General features: G+C 39.6%; 1 pseudogene; it reads right to left on the bottom strand.

The window, feature by feature from the left end:
• LOC103015412 (serine palmitoyltransferase 1-like) overlaps positions 1-14260 on the bottom strand; it is a 61623-nt pseudogene that overhangs the window by 42397 nt on the left and 4966 nt on the right.

The raw sequence follows: 14260 nt of genomic DNA, 5'->3' as shown, positions 1-14260 counted from the left end.
ATAAAGTGGTAAGAAGAATCCCTCTACAATAAATCAATGACTTACTGGTTCTTGCCTAGTCCCAAAAGTTTAAAAAAGATGGGCCTTTCCTCCTCCTATCTAAAGACACTGGGTTTTAGCTGATGTCAGCCTTGCAAAGCAGGTTTTGTGACAGGTAAACACGGACAGTTGCATAACTTCTTTTGATGTCTGATAGCTACTCTGCAAGGAAGAAACTCTTAACCCAAGGGCGGGGGAGGCAGCAAACAGAAAAACTACCAGGGCATGTTCTTTAACTTTGGATGCCTATCTTCTGTGTGTATGATCCATTTCAACAATTAGTGCCACAGATTTGCATGCGTCATTCTCTCATTCACTGTTAGGAACCAATATGGTAGGCAAGAGGCCACGGAGGAAGGTGACCAGAAAGCCTCTGTGTCTTCTCAGCACTTGCTGCCCTTTCTGGCACCTGCTCCCTCACCAGAACGTAACAGATGGGAGGCAAGGCCAGGGCAGGATGCCCCACACCAAACACAAGGCCTGGCCATGGCAGTCATCACAGGGGGTTCAGATCTGGGCTCCCTCATTGCCAGGTGTGAACCATGGACAGGCCCAAAACTGCTCTGTGCCTCTCAGGTCCTTCCCCTGTCAAATGGTTAACAGTTCTACCTGCCTCAAAGGATTGTTAGGAGAACCGCAAGAGAATGCTTATAAAACACTCAGAACGATGTCTGGCATCGAAAAAGCAACATGCTGGTGTTTGTTCAATTAACTCAATATTTGTAGAATAAAAAAAAGTAATCTTTTAGAAGGAAAAAAGGTACGCTATCTGCTAATTAAGTTATCCAAATCCTGGATATTTAAGGACTATCTTATATTAAAGCCACTTGTTCAAGTTCCTATTTATCAGAATAAAAGGAGGTGTTATGGCCTTCTTGATTGTTTTTCAGAGGAAAGACTATGAAATACCCAACTTTAGAACAGTTTAAAAACAACCAACTATATTTTCTCTTAAAATCTCCATATTTTTGTGTTACATACTTTTTTTAAATCCCTTGAGACTTGGACAATTTTCTTAAAAGTACAAATATCACCTATGTACTCATTAGAACATTAAAAACAGTGCTGAATGTTTTCCAGAATGTTTTCACATACGGTATCTTATGTGATTCTTACCAAAATGTTCTAAGTTGTGCAACTAAGATCATTCCCTGCGTACACTGCGAAAACTACAATTCCATGACTGGTAGGAAGAAGTGGCAGATCTAGGAATTTTATGACCAAATGCCCTTCCTACTAAAACATGTAGTCATGGTCCTACAACAGAGAGAAAATATTTTTTAAAATAAACAAATGAACAATTGTTTACTATTGGCTCTAGAACACAATTACATGCCACTATCTCTCACCATGAAACTCTGCCACTAATTGTCTTTTGATTTAGTTTAAGACCAAAGAGTCAAGTAGGCATCATGTATGCAAAGCAGATCCCAGGCACAGGGATAAACCACATGTAAATGAGATCTGAATGCATTACAAACAAAACAATCAGAGAGGTTCAACAAGAGAAACTATCAAAGTGCATAGGGGCCCCATTAGCCTTAGAGGAAAGGAAGGCTCCACAACCTGATAAAATCACTTGACTGATTCTAAACTACACATTAAAACAATAAGATGAGAAGGTGGAAAACTTCGGATCCACACAGTCCTCACAAGACTATTTTAAGAACCTGCTGGGCCTTCAGGAGGCAGGAGAACATTTAGCCTAAGAAACTAGAAGAATTTTAATTCAACTGTCAATTTTCTTTTTCTGTGTTAATCATCTAGTATCATCTATTATGTTACTATGAAATAATAAACAGAAAATGTTTTAATAAGGAAATTTACTTTTCCAATAAGTGATTTTCATTCACTATCTGAAAAGTTGAGAAAAGAGCTAAAAGAGGGAGCATTTTCATCACTGAAAACAGATGCCTGAGTGATATTAGTACTTCCAGGAAAAGAAAAAGCCAAAATCAAAAGCAACCTTTTGGTTGGGCCTGGGAAAGAGACCCTAGCCTCACATGTAAGCTACTAAAATGAGAGGAAAGGGAAGTTCACTTCTGCTTTAATGCTCAGTACAAAGGGCAAACGTACCCTAAATATTCAGAAAAATTGAATTATAGAGGGTATTTTATTTTTTTTATTTTTAAAATAAATTTATTTATTTATTTTTGGCTGTGTTGGGTCTTCGTTGCTGTGCGCAGGCTTTCTCTAGTTGTGGCGAGTGGGGGCTACTCTTTGTTGCAGAGCACAGGCTCTAGGCACGCGGGCTTCAGTAGTTGTGGTGCACGGGCTTCAGTAGTCATGGCACACAGGCTTAGTTGCTCCGTGGCATGTGGGATCTTCCTGGACCAGGGCTCGAACCTGTGTCCCCTGCATTGGCAGGCGGATTCTTAACCACTGTGCCACCAGGGAAGTCCCAAGGGTATTTTAGAGATTTAAAATATAGCCTTAGCTGACCTCAAGTAGCTTCTTGAACTTATCTAACACTGAAATTTCAAGGTAATTTAACACAACTACAGTAATTTAAGTGATTAGTTCCAGAATAAGGAAAAACACAGAAAATACCCTGTTGGAAAACCAAGTAAAAATACATACGATATACACATAAAGAAAGGAAAAAAGATGATAAGCAAGCATGGGCAACTGCTGAAAAGGAACAAAACAAGTTTACAGGAAGGACAATGTACTCAAAAAACAATACACATTACTCCAAGCTGTAGGTTTGGTGTCTTATTACAAAACCATCACACTGCCAATTAACCTTCAACCTTTGTCCAGATACCACAGTCTGTTTGAACCTTCAACTACATTAGGATAAGGATGACACAGTGACCAGTAAGTAGTTCAGAGTAGCTAATACACAATTATGTGTTCATTATATTGACTCTGGTGGCCTATTCAGACACTTGAAAGATGAAATCCAATTTAAATTTAAAACGCACTTGAACAGCACACCACACGTATGTGGTATGCTACCATTTTTGTAAAACGGGGGGGAAAATGTATGGAAGTGGTTTGCACACACTGAAAAAAGCCTGGAAGAATGAACAAGAAACTACTGATAGCAGCTGGCTTTTTTGGGGGTGGAATGGCAGTGGGGAGAAGACTTCACTATCTCTTTAAATCTTTGAGGTTTATATCATGGATTGAATTATTCAATCAAGAAAATTAATTTAGGATGGATCAAGAGGGTTTTATGAAAAGTGAAATAAGTTGGACAGAGAAAGACAAATAGCATATGATCTCACTAATATGTGGAATCTAAAAAACAAAACAAACAAACAAAATAAAACAAAATGAAAACAGACTCATAGATACACAGAACAAAGGGGTGGTTGCCAGAGGGAAAGGGGATCAGGGGTGGGGAAAATTAGGTGTAGGGGATTAAGAGGTACAAAGCTCCAGTTATAAAATAAATAAGCAATGGTGATGTAACATACAGCATAAGGAATATGGCCAAAAATATTGTAATAACTTTGGGGACAGACAATTACTAGACTTACCATGGTGATCATTTCATAATGCATGCATGTCAAATCACTATATAGTATACCTGAAACTAACATAATATTGTATGTCAACTATATTTAAATTAAAAAATTTTTAAATCATTAATTTAACGACCCCCCCCCCAAGTTTAGAGGCACACAGCATCCTATTACACGTATTTCAGGTGACCCAAATGAAAAATTGACTGGGCAATTAAAACAACATATTTCCATAGCTCTGGGAAAACTGGTCTTGAAGATTTGAAACTTTTTTTCCACTAAATTTAGCAATAAATCTCTTATCGGTCTTCTCAGATTTAACTCCCGAGCAAGAGCCAAGGCCACACATGCAAATAAAATCTACTAGAAAGAGAGGCTTTCAAGAAAAAATTTCTTTACCCCGCAAGCAGATCATGGAAAGAAAGCCTTGTTGATCAGATTACAACAAACAACCCTGTAAAAAAAATGCCTTTTCTGGTTTTCTAATTCTTATGAAGGAAATAATACCCTACCAATAAAAAGCAGGCAAACAAATCATGTTTGCACTAGGCTAGAGGAAAGAGGGAGCCTCTGATCTGAGCTCTTTTAAGTCTTTGAGCTTGCCATTAATATTGCAAATCAGAATACTTATTTTCTAGTTTTAGGGCTGAAATTAATTAGCTATGTGACCATGAGGAAGTCACTTAACCTCTCTGAGCTTTCTATTCTTCTGACTAGCTGGGATGCTGGAATACAAGATTTTAAAGATCCTTTCCAGCTGTAGGATTCTTGGACACCAACTCCCATCATCTGTTTCCAATAAAAATAATTTAACCACTAAATTAGCTAAGGGATAAAGAAAGGTGCTCCCTTAAATAAAAACATCTTAACTGTTAAAGTGAAAACAACAAAGACCCAGAAATGAAAATGAGTAGAGAAGACAAAAGAGACTTCCCTGGCCCCATTGTCCCTACCCTCTGACATTTTGTAAACCAGAATGTTATTTCCAGTAATACACTCATTTGGAAAATTATTTAACAACATTTTTGAAATTTTCAGAAGCAAAGAACAATATACGTTTAATAAAAAACCACCATAAAATTCCAGGGTCTTCTTTGATGACTCTGATTTAGGGAGTTCATAGTGTTTGAAATCACACTCTCATCCTAATATGTAGTTAGCCCATCTCCAGGTCATTCACACACAAGGAAATCAATGATCCTTTGTCTTCATTCCAGAAAGAAAAGGGCTACACAGTGTATGACCTGCCCCATTCCCCAAATCCGTTCTCACTTTCCTCCCGGCACGTGGTGGCCGCCCAGCTAGAGCAACTTTCCAGCCCCTCTGCTGGGAGACGTGACCTGGGTTATGTTCTCACCAACAGAATGTGGGCAGAATGATGAGCAACCCCACCCGCCCACCTGAACAGGTACCCATGCCCTGCACGCCTGCTCCCCCATACTCATCACCTGGCTTCGGCCACACAGACAAAGATGGTGCCCTCAGGCCTAGAGCAACGAGACAGGGAGAATCTGGGTTCCTGCACGACTACCAAGAGCAGAGCCACTCACAGCCGGACGCCTCCCCTTACAACTGTCATGCCCGGCAGAAACAGTTTCCTCACACCACTGTCTCCTGGGGCAAATGCAGCAAGAGCTCGGGCTTCGCCCTACTGAGACAGTGTGCCTTAGGTACCTATGGCTCTTCTCCACAGGGACAGTCAGCCCCAGACCAGTGCATCTCCTACCAATGATCTCAAACACAAAATCTAGGAAGTTCGCCAGCTTATTACCACAACTCATTAAGGATACCTTTTCCAAGGAGTTCTGAAATCAAACTGAATCTTAATTCTTGAAAGCAGGAGTCTGAAAAAAAAACAGAAAACATACCAAATGTGCCCTAAAATCCTCTAGGTTCACAAGTTCCCACACCACACTTCTTTAGAGATGCCAAAGCTGCTGCCTTCGTGAAAGTAAAAAAAAAAAAATTAGACTGTAATAATATATCTTCGACAGTTTAAAAACGACATTTCCTATTCTTTAACCCACATAGCTCCCCAGTACCCTGGCTTTCCCTTTCTTAGTACTAAGACCATTCTAACAGGATATGAAGAAAAGAGGGATGGGAAGACTTAGGTATACGACTTAAAACATGGAAAAGTTATATTAGCTTGATCATTAAAACCTGGTTAACTCAATGCATTCGCACTTTCTGGCATTTGTGGGCATAGGTCTTTCCTCAAAAAATGTTTACTGGCCCACAATCCCAACAGGAGATGAAGCAATTTCCTAGATACGTCTCCAACTATTACCTGGGTCTGGTTCATATAGTTCTCTGGTTGTCACCCAACACTAAGCCACATTAGGACACCCTTGCCTCCCTTTGTTGAAAACTAGGTTACAGCTCTGTCACTAAAGAGTAAAGAGTAAGTACTTACACAGCCCTTTCTGATATTCTGCATTTGTCTCTTATTTTATGTCCAGATGCTTATGTCAGTCATGTTATCTGTCCACTTCAGCATATGTGCTACTTACCTTGAGCCTAGGGTTATCCAACAGTCCAAGAAAATTGAATGAGGCAAAGTTTATACATTCTTTTCCATTCACCACAATGTTATGGCTTGGAGGGCTGGGGAAAGAGACAAGAGTGGTATACTTCAGCAGTCATTCTTGTTACAGGACACACATTATCAGCTGTCCAGAAGAGGGAAGGCGACAGGACACACAAGTGTTGCCATTCTACTCTGTTTGCATTCTAGCCTCCTATCTCTCTTTTTATTCTTAAAAAGTAAAATTAGACAAGAGTATATTAAAAATCAGACACTCGGTCATTAGTTCTACTCTTAGTAGGTCACCCTGCACGACTCAGATAGAAAAGTGAGCTGGAATTCCACGATGAACAGATTACTGGCACACCGCTGCTTTAGCTTTAAAACTCACTTAAGAAAGAAGCTGCTAAATAAAGTACCTGGAATGAGACAAACAGGGAGGAAACATAAAAAGATCAAGATCAAAGGTATGAAGAGGCAGAGCAAGCAACAATCTTACAGTTAAGTGGTTTAAAAATACATGTTACTAGGACTTCCCCGGTGGTCCAGTGGGTAAGACTCTGCGTTCGCAATGCAGGGGGCCTGGGTTTGATCCCTGGTGGGGAACTAGATCACGCATGCACGCTGCAACTAAGAAGTCTGCATGCAGCAACTAAGAAGTCCGCATGCAGCAACTAAGACCCGGCATAGCCAAAATAAATAAATAAATAAAAATAAATAAATATTAAAAAAAAATTACATGTTACCTACAGGAAGCCACCAAAATAAGTAAGCGCTGTTCCCAATTTCTAAAGTTAATGCTGGAATACCATTTAAAAGGAATCCCCCTCATCCAAAAAGGGGGGAAAATAGAGTGGCCAGTTGCATAGGAGAAGCATGGATTGAGTTCAGCTGAGACAAGAGATGGGCTCTTGAGGAGACAACCTATTATGTCCTCTGCTGACAAATACTCTAGCTTTAAGTCATGCTTCAAGAACACTGGCCAAACTATGGGACATGAGCTATTAAAGGGTTGTGAGATCAATTCACTTAGTCACAGCCAGCCTATTTCACCTAAAGTAAACCATAAGAATAGGATGGAATGGAAATGCACCAACAGGGCCAGGGAAAGGACGGTGGCACGGAACTGTTCTACACATGCGTTGCTCTGTGCACTGGGCTGCTCTGTAAAATGCACTTTGGTCAGAAAAGACGGGGGAACACCACTCTCACTGGTATGTTTTAACAGAACTGGTTTTCTATGAGAAAAATAACGGAAGATGCTGGGAAACCAGGGAAGGAAAAGAATGACTACTTGAAGTAAATTCACAAAAGCAGATGAACTCACACAAGACTCGGTGAAAAGAACATGGTTGTGGAGTCAGGCAGGTCCCGTCAGTATTATGGCTACTGACCACTTCAGAAACTCAGGGATGTTACCTGGCCTGCATAAGCCTCAATTTCTTCATCTCTCAACTTGTCATTGTAAGAGGTGTTCATTACATATTTTCTTCTTTTTTCCTATTGCTTCAAGAGCTTCTTCTCTTTCAAACAATCCACTGTTATTTAGTTTCCCACTTCCCAGGACTTCTTTAGTTTCGTAAGTCCTCCCTGATGTGGAGGTGTTGGCACCCACAAAAAGATGAAAAAACAAAATATCCACGTAGACAAGTCTGTACTAACGGTTGCTGCTGTGAAAGTTGAGGCCATTCTACAAAAACTGTGACACACAGAGAAATCAAACTATCAGGAATAAGTACACCCAAAGCCCCTGACCAGAGTCGATAAGCTGCCAGCATGACGTAGGGATGCAGACACCTTGTTTCTGCCTAGCACATGGGGCAGGAAAGGAAAACAGTTTCCATGAGAAGTGGAAGGCTAGCACCTGTGCCCCACGCAGGCTTGCAGCAGTAAGCCAGACAGGGCACTTAACACAGGAATACTGGAGCTGAAGACACTTCAAAGTTGCTCACAGAGGCAAATAAAACCGATACAGAAAGACATCTCCACAACAAGGCTTCAGAAGAGTCAAAGGAGGGAAAATAAAACCCTTCCCAGCCAAAACCCACAACCACACTATTAGTGAGAGTCAGTAATCACATAAGTGAACTTAGAAATAGGACAATGGTGCTTTACCAGAAATAAACTAATACTACAGACCCCCATTAACAACAGGTTTGGCACTTGAGGGAGAACAGACAACCGGACAACTGAAAGAATCCAGAACTCAAGAAAATTGTGTATACAGGAACACCTCAGAGATACTGCGGGGTCGGTTCCAGACCACTGCAATGAAGCAAGTATAGCAATCAAGAGAACCACATGAATTTTTTGGTTTCCCAGTGCATGTAAGTTATGTTTACTCCATACTGTAGTCTATTAAGTGTACAGCAGCATTATGTCTAAAAAACAATGTACACACCTTAATTAAAAAATAATTTATTGGGACTTCTCTGGTAGCGCAGTGTTTAAGAATGCACCTGCCAATGCAGAGGACACAGGTTTGATCCCTGGTCGGGGAAGATCCCGCATGTCACAGAACAACTAAGCCCGTGCTCCACAACTACTGAGCCTGCACTCTAGAGCCTTCGAGCCACAACTACTGAGCCCACGCACCGCAACTACTGAAGCTGCACGCTCTAGGGCCCGTGTGCTGCAACTACTGAGCCCACATGCTGCAACTACTGAAGCCTGTGCGCCTAGAGCCCTCAACAAGAGAAGCCACCACAGCAAGAAGCCTGTGCACCACAACGAAGAGTAGTCCCTACTTGCCACAACTAGAGAAAGCCCACGTGCACCAATGAAGGCCCAACGCAGCCAAAAATAAATAAATAAATAATAATTTATTGCATTGGGAGTGGCCAAGATGGCAGACTAGGAAGACCCTGAGCTCACCTCCTCCCATGGGCACACCAAAATTACAACTATTTACAGAGCAGCTATCAATAAGAATGACCTGAAGACTAGCAGACAAAATCTTCCACAACTAAAGATATAAAGAAGGAATCACAATGAGATGGGTAGGCAAGGTGCAGACATGGTATAGTCAAGACCGATACCCGCAGGTAGGTGATCCACAAATGGGAGAATAATTACAATTGCAGAAGCCCTTCCCAAGGAGTGAGGGGTCTGAGCCCGACAAGAGGTTCCCCAGTCTGGATGTCCTGCACCAGGAAGATGAACCCCCAAAACATTTGCGGTTTTTTTTAAATTTATTATTTATTTACTTATTTTATTTATTTTTGGCTGCACCAGGTCTTAGTTGAGGCATGCAGGATCTTCATTGAGGCATGCGGGATTTTTCGTTGTGGCACGTGGGCTTCTCTCAAGTTGTGGTGTGCAGATTTTCTCTTCTCTAGTTGTGGCGCGCAGGCTCTGGGGTGTGTGGGCTCTGTAGTTGTGGCGCAGGGGTTCCAGAGCGCATGGGCTCTGTAGTTGGCAGCACGTGGGCTCTCTAGTTGAGGCGCGTGGGCTCGGTGTAGTTGTGGTGCATGGGCTTAGTTGCAACACTGCATGGGGGATCTTAGTTCCCTGACCAGAGATTGAACCCAGGTCCCCTGCACTGTAAGGTGGATTCGTACTGGACCACCAGGGAAGTCCCAAACATTTGGTTTTGAAGGTCAGTGGAGCTTCCTCTAGGGAGAGCCAGAGTGCTGTGGGAAACAGAGACTGCACACAAAATCTCAAACACTCCAGGACCCAGGGCAGAAGAAGTAATATGAAAGGAGCTACTATGAACTACTTCATGAACTACTTCTATGAACTACTTCATGCCAATGCATTTGAAAACAAAAGAAGAAATGAACAATTACTAAATGGCAGTAACAAAAACTTACTCAAAAAGGAAATATGAACAGCTTTAAAAACTCACTGAAGACATTAAATTCATGATTAAAAATCTATGCTCAACAGAACAAACACAAATAGTGTTGCCAGGAAAACTATAAGACTAATATACCTCTGATACCAAAGCTGGGCCAGCACAGTAAGGGAAAAGAAAAAGACTAAACTCATTTTTCAATACTGATGCTAAAAATACCAAATATTAGCAAAAAAAAAAAAAAATCCAAAAATTAATAAAAATTAACCAAATAGTCATGCTTAAATAGGGTTTATCACTGAGTTGTAAGAGTTCTTTTTATATATTTAATATTTTGGATACTAGCCCCTTAACAAATATATGACTTGAAAATATTTTCTTCCATTTTGTGGGGTTTTGTATCATTTCTCTAGTAGTGGACTTTGAAGCACAAATGTTTTTAATTTTAATGAAGTCCAGTTTGTCTATTTTTTCTTTTGCTGCTTGTGCTTTTGTGTGGTATCTAAAAATCTCTGGCCAATCCAAGATTATGAAGATTTACTCTTTTGTTTTCTTTCTTCTAAACTAAGAACTTATAGTTTTTGCTCTTAAATTTAAGCCCATGATTAATTTTGAGCTAATTTTTACACATGGTGTGAGGTCAGGGTCCATCATCATTCTTTTACATGTGTATATCCCGTTGTCCCATCACAATCTGTTAAAAAGAGTATTCTTTCCCTACTGAATTGTCTCAGCATTCTGTTGAAAATCAATGGACCATAATTTAAGGTTGTCCACACATTTTTAAGAGTAAGACACTGAAATGCTAATTGCAAGCACTGTGTAAATGGGCTTGGCTTCTTTGTAAATGGTGGGCTTCACTCTATGATAATGAGACACAGACTTGTTTATTCATCTGTGGAGACCCCAAACTCAAAATTTTCTGTTTTTATTCTCTTGACTTTGAGTTTCACCAGAGAGGAATCCTCCAGTGAGGTGTATATGAGGATATAAATCTGGTTGCCAACGTTCTGAAAGCTGAGTTGGAGGAAACGGGATTAGCATCCCATTATTCATTATATACTTGCTTTCTGTTCTAGAATGGCACCCGCCTCCTCACACATTCTTAGGACTTTCAATTGATATTTAGCCTTTCCGGAGAGTAAATCTCCCATCTTTCTGCAAGTCTACAGAGCTGAGATCTGGGGTGAGGATGAGTGGCATGGTTGCTTGCAATTTTTCTCATAAAAATTTATGTATATGCTTAATTAATGTAAAAAACATCGATCAGTACAATTTAATATAGCAATGGATTAGAGGAGAAAAGTCACAACCATCTCAATAAATAAAAAAAAAAAATTAATAAAATTTAACACTGACTTTAAAACTAACAAAAAGTTCCCTTAGCAAACTAGGAAGAGAAAGGAAGGCCTATAACACCATACAGGTTATCCCTTAAAAGCCATCCGGAACAAGATACAGAGGCCCTTGTTACCACTCCTATTCAACACTGCATGGTAGGTATCCTAGCCAATGCAATAACACAGAAACAAGAAGAAAATGATGCCTCATGACAGAAGTGAAAACTCTTTGGAACCCAGAGACGAAGCTATTAAAAGATATGCAATGTTAATTTCCTGGTTGTGATACTGTACTATAGTTAAGCAAGATGTTACCATTGGGGGAAACTGATGAAGGGTATATGAAATCTCTCTGTATTATTTCTTACAACTGCATGTGAATCTACTATTATTTCCAAATAAAAAGTATGAAAAAAAAAGTTAAGCAAAATCTTTATGAAGAACGTTATGTAACTTCTCTCAGAGACATAAAAGACCTAAGTATACAAGTGACACACAAGGTACGTGGTGAAGAGATTCAGTATTAGCAATATACCAATTCTCTCCAAATTAATCCATAAATTCAATGCATTACTAGTCACAAACCCAAACCCATTTTCTGGTCAAATCTGAGCAGCTAAACCTAAACTCATAGTGAAGAGTCAAGGATAGCCTAGACAATTGTGAAGAACAAGGAGGTGAAGGACTCACTCTAGTCAAGGCCTATTATTAAGCTGTGGTATAAGCGAGGTTCTGGCACAGGGAGAGATAAATATACCAAAAGAATAGAAATAAAGCCAGAAACAGATCCTTTATAAGGGAACTTGACATATGAAAGAAGGGAAATTTCCAATCAGTAGGTAAAAAATGGACTATTCAACTAATAATGTTGGGACAACTAACTGTCATATGGAAAACAGGCAAATTAGACCTTTGTGGTAGGAAGGATTTTATAACCATAACATTAATGATTGGTAAGTCTGATTTCAGGACAAGTAAAACTTTCATGAGACTAAAGAAATTCGTGAAAGTGAAGAATACAAGCCTCTCTCAGATCAGACCAGAAGTAGAAGGACATACTCAGGAGACTATCCTACATCATGTTTTTAAATAGAATACTAAACACTTTCATGGCAACAGGCATGCTGTGGCAAAAGTATAAATATAAGCAAAGGAAAAACATCTACCAACTTCAAGATGGTGGTTATCTTGCCTGGGAGGCAAGAGTAAGTGATAGATGGGAAGGGATTTCTTTAGTGATACACTTGACCCCTGAACAACATGGGTTTGAACTGTGCAGGTCCACTTATACACAGATTTTTTCAACAGTAGATACTACTGTACTACATGATCCACAGTTGCTTGAATCCATGGATGTAGAACCACATATCTGGAGGAACTGGGTATCTGGAGGGCTGACTCTAATTTATATGCAGGTTTTTGACTGCCCAGAGGGTCAGGGCCCCTAACCCCCATACTGTTCAAGGGTCAACTGCATTTCTAATGTTTTATTTCTTTTAAAAAATAGATTTAAAGTAAAGAGAGCAAAATGTTAATACCTATTACTTCTGGGTGGTAGATACATATGTGCCTGATATTTTCTGTATACTTAAATTTAAGAAATAAAAATAAAAATAAGTAAAACATTGGAAGCCAGGAGGTAGGTAGCATAAGTGAGCTGAAGTTTCATAATTCATATTGTGAAAGTCAACAGGCACTGCCTATCATTAATCAATCAAGAAACAGTAGTGTAAGCATACTGCTAATATCTAGCTATGAAGGTAACCTTCAACAGATCTAAAATCAGAAACAATCCAGGTGGGAAAAAGTAGGAATGCTGTTTTTCATTGTAACTGTCTTCCCATTTGAAATATTACATGTGTGTATTACTTTAAAAAATATATATATATATATATTTTTAAAAAGGGACAAACTCAGAAACCCAAATTGGAGACTATTAAAAAGCAGTTTCTGATCTCCAGAAATTTCTAAAAATCTTATTTCAGTTAAAAAAGGAATACTATATAAACCACTGTATACTTTGGTTTCCTACAGGAAACCAAATATAAGCCCTTGACTAGCAAAAACAATTTACCCTGAAACGATGTTGTAGTTGAGAGCAGGATGGTCTTTTCAGACAGGAGGAACAAGAGGTTCTGGTTGCCACCCTTCAATCAATTCTTCCTTTTCCTACAGGAGAAAAGCAGTTAAAATACAGTGCAGTGCTAATTACTGGACAGCAACTCTAGCGGTATCTAAGCTGTTCGTTGTAATGGAACCATCATAATGAACACACTGCTAGACACACACGTCCAGCTGCTGTGCCTGGAAATGACACAGAATCACTATTGAGTTTTGTGCTCTTAACCCCTCACCTCTTTCCTTATCTCAGGCTAAAGGCTCTTTTTCCATGAAGCTTTGTGGCTGACTGGAAATTTCTTAAAAACTGTATTTCTATGTTCAGGATTTTTCACTGTGAGAAGTAGGAAGTATAACTGCTACTGATGATAAAACAAAAAGTCTATAACACAAAGGTGAGAGGCATGACTGCAGGTAAGGGAGCTCAGCCTCTACTGCAAGATATGACAGACAGCCATGCCTTAAGTTCTTACAGGCATGACTGTCACAGGAAGGGATCAACTAGACTACAAAGCACTGTTTCTACAAGCCATTGGCAAGGATTCAGAAGTAACTGAAATATACCAAAAGACTCTCTTATAATAATTATTGTAATAGGATTTAGTTGTTTGGAAATTTCTCATAAAAAACCACTTTATTCCTTTTACCTGTTATTTCATGCATTCCAAGTATTTTGACTATTTTGAGTTTCTTATCCTTTCTTGAACTAGAAAACAATGTAATTTTGAAAATGTAGTCTGGATGTACAGGATGAGATGAGGCACCTGATGAACATGACAGCCACAGTAATTCTTGCCTTACATAGGCCCACTCTCAATACTTCTATTTTCACACTCCTGTTAAATGCTTCTGTGCACTTTTCTCCAATAGAAATAGAGAATAGGCAATCCTAGAATAGGCAATTCTAGGGCATGGCTAGGAGCATATTCACCTGATGCTCAGGCACTCAAAAATGCTGGCTGAA

This window comes from Balaenoptera acutorostrata (assembly GCF_949987535.1).
Source record: "Balaenoptera acutorostrata chromosome 6 unlocalized genomic scaffold, mBalAcu1.1 SUPER_6_unloc_2, whole genome shotgun sequence".
Lineage (NCBI taxonomy): Eukaryota > Metazoa > Chordata > Mammalia > Artiodactyla > Balaenopteridae > Balaenoptera > Balaenoptera acutorostrata.
The sequence above is the reverse complement of the archived record's forward strand: the minus strand, read 5'-3'. Positions and strand labels throughout refer to the sequence as shown.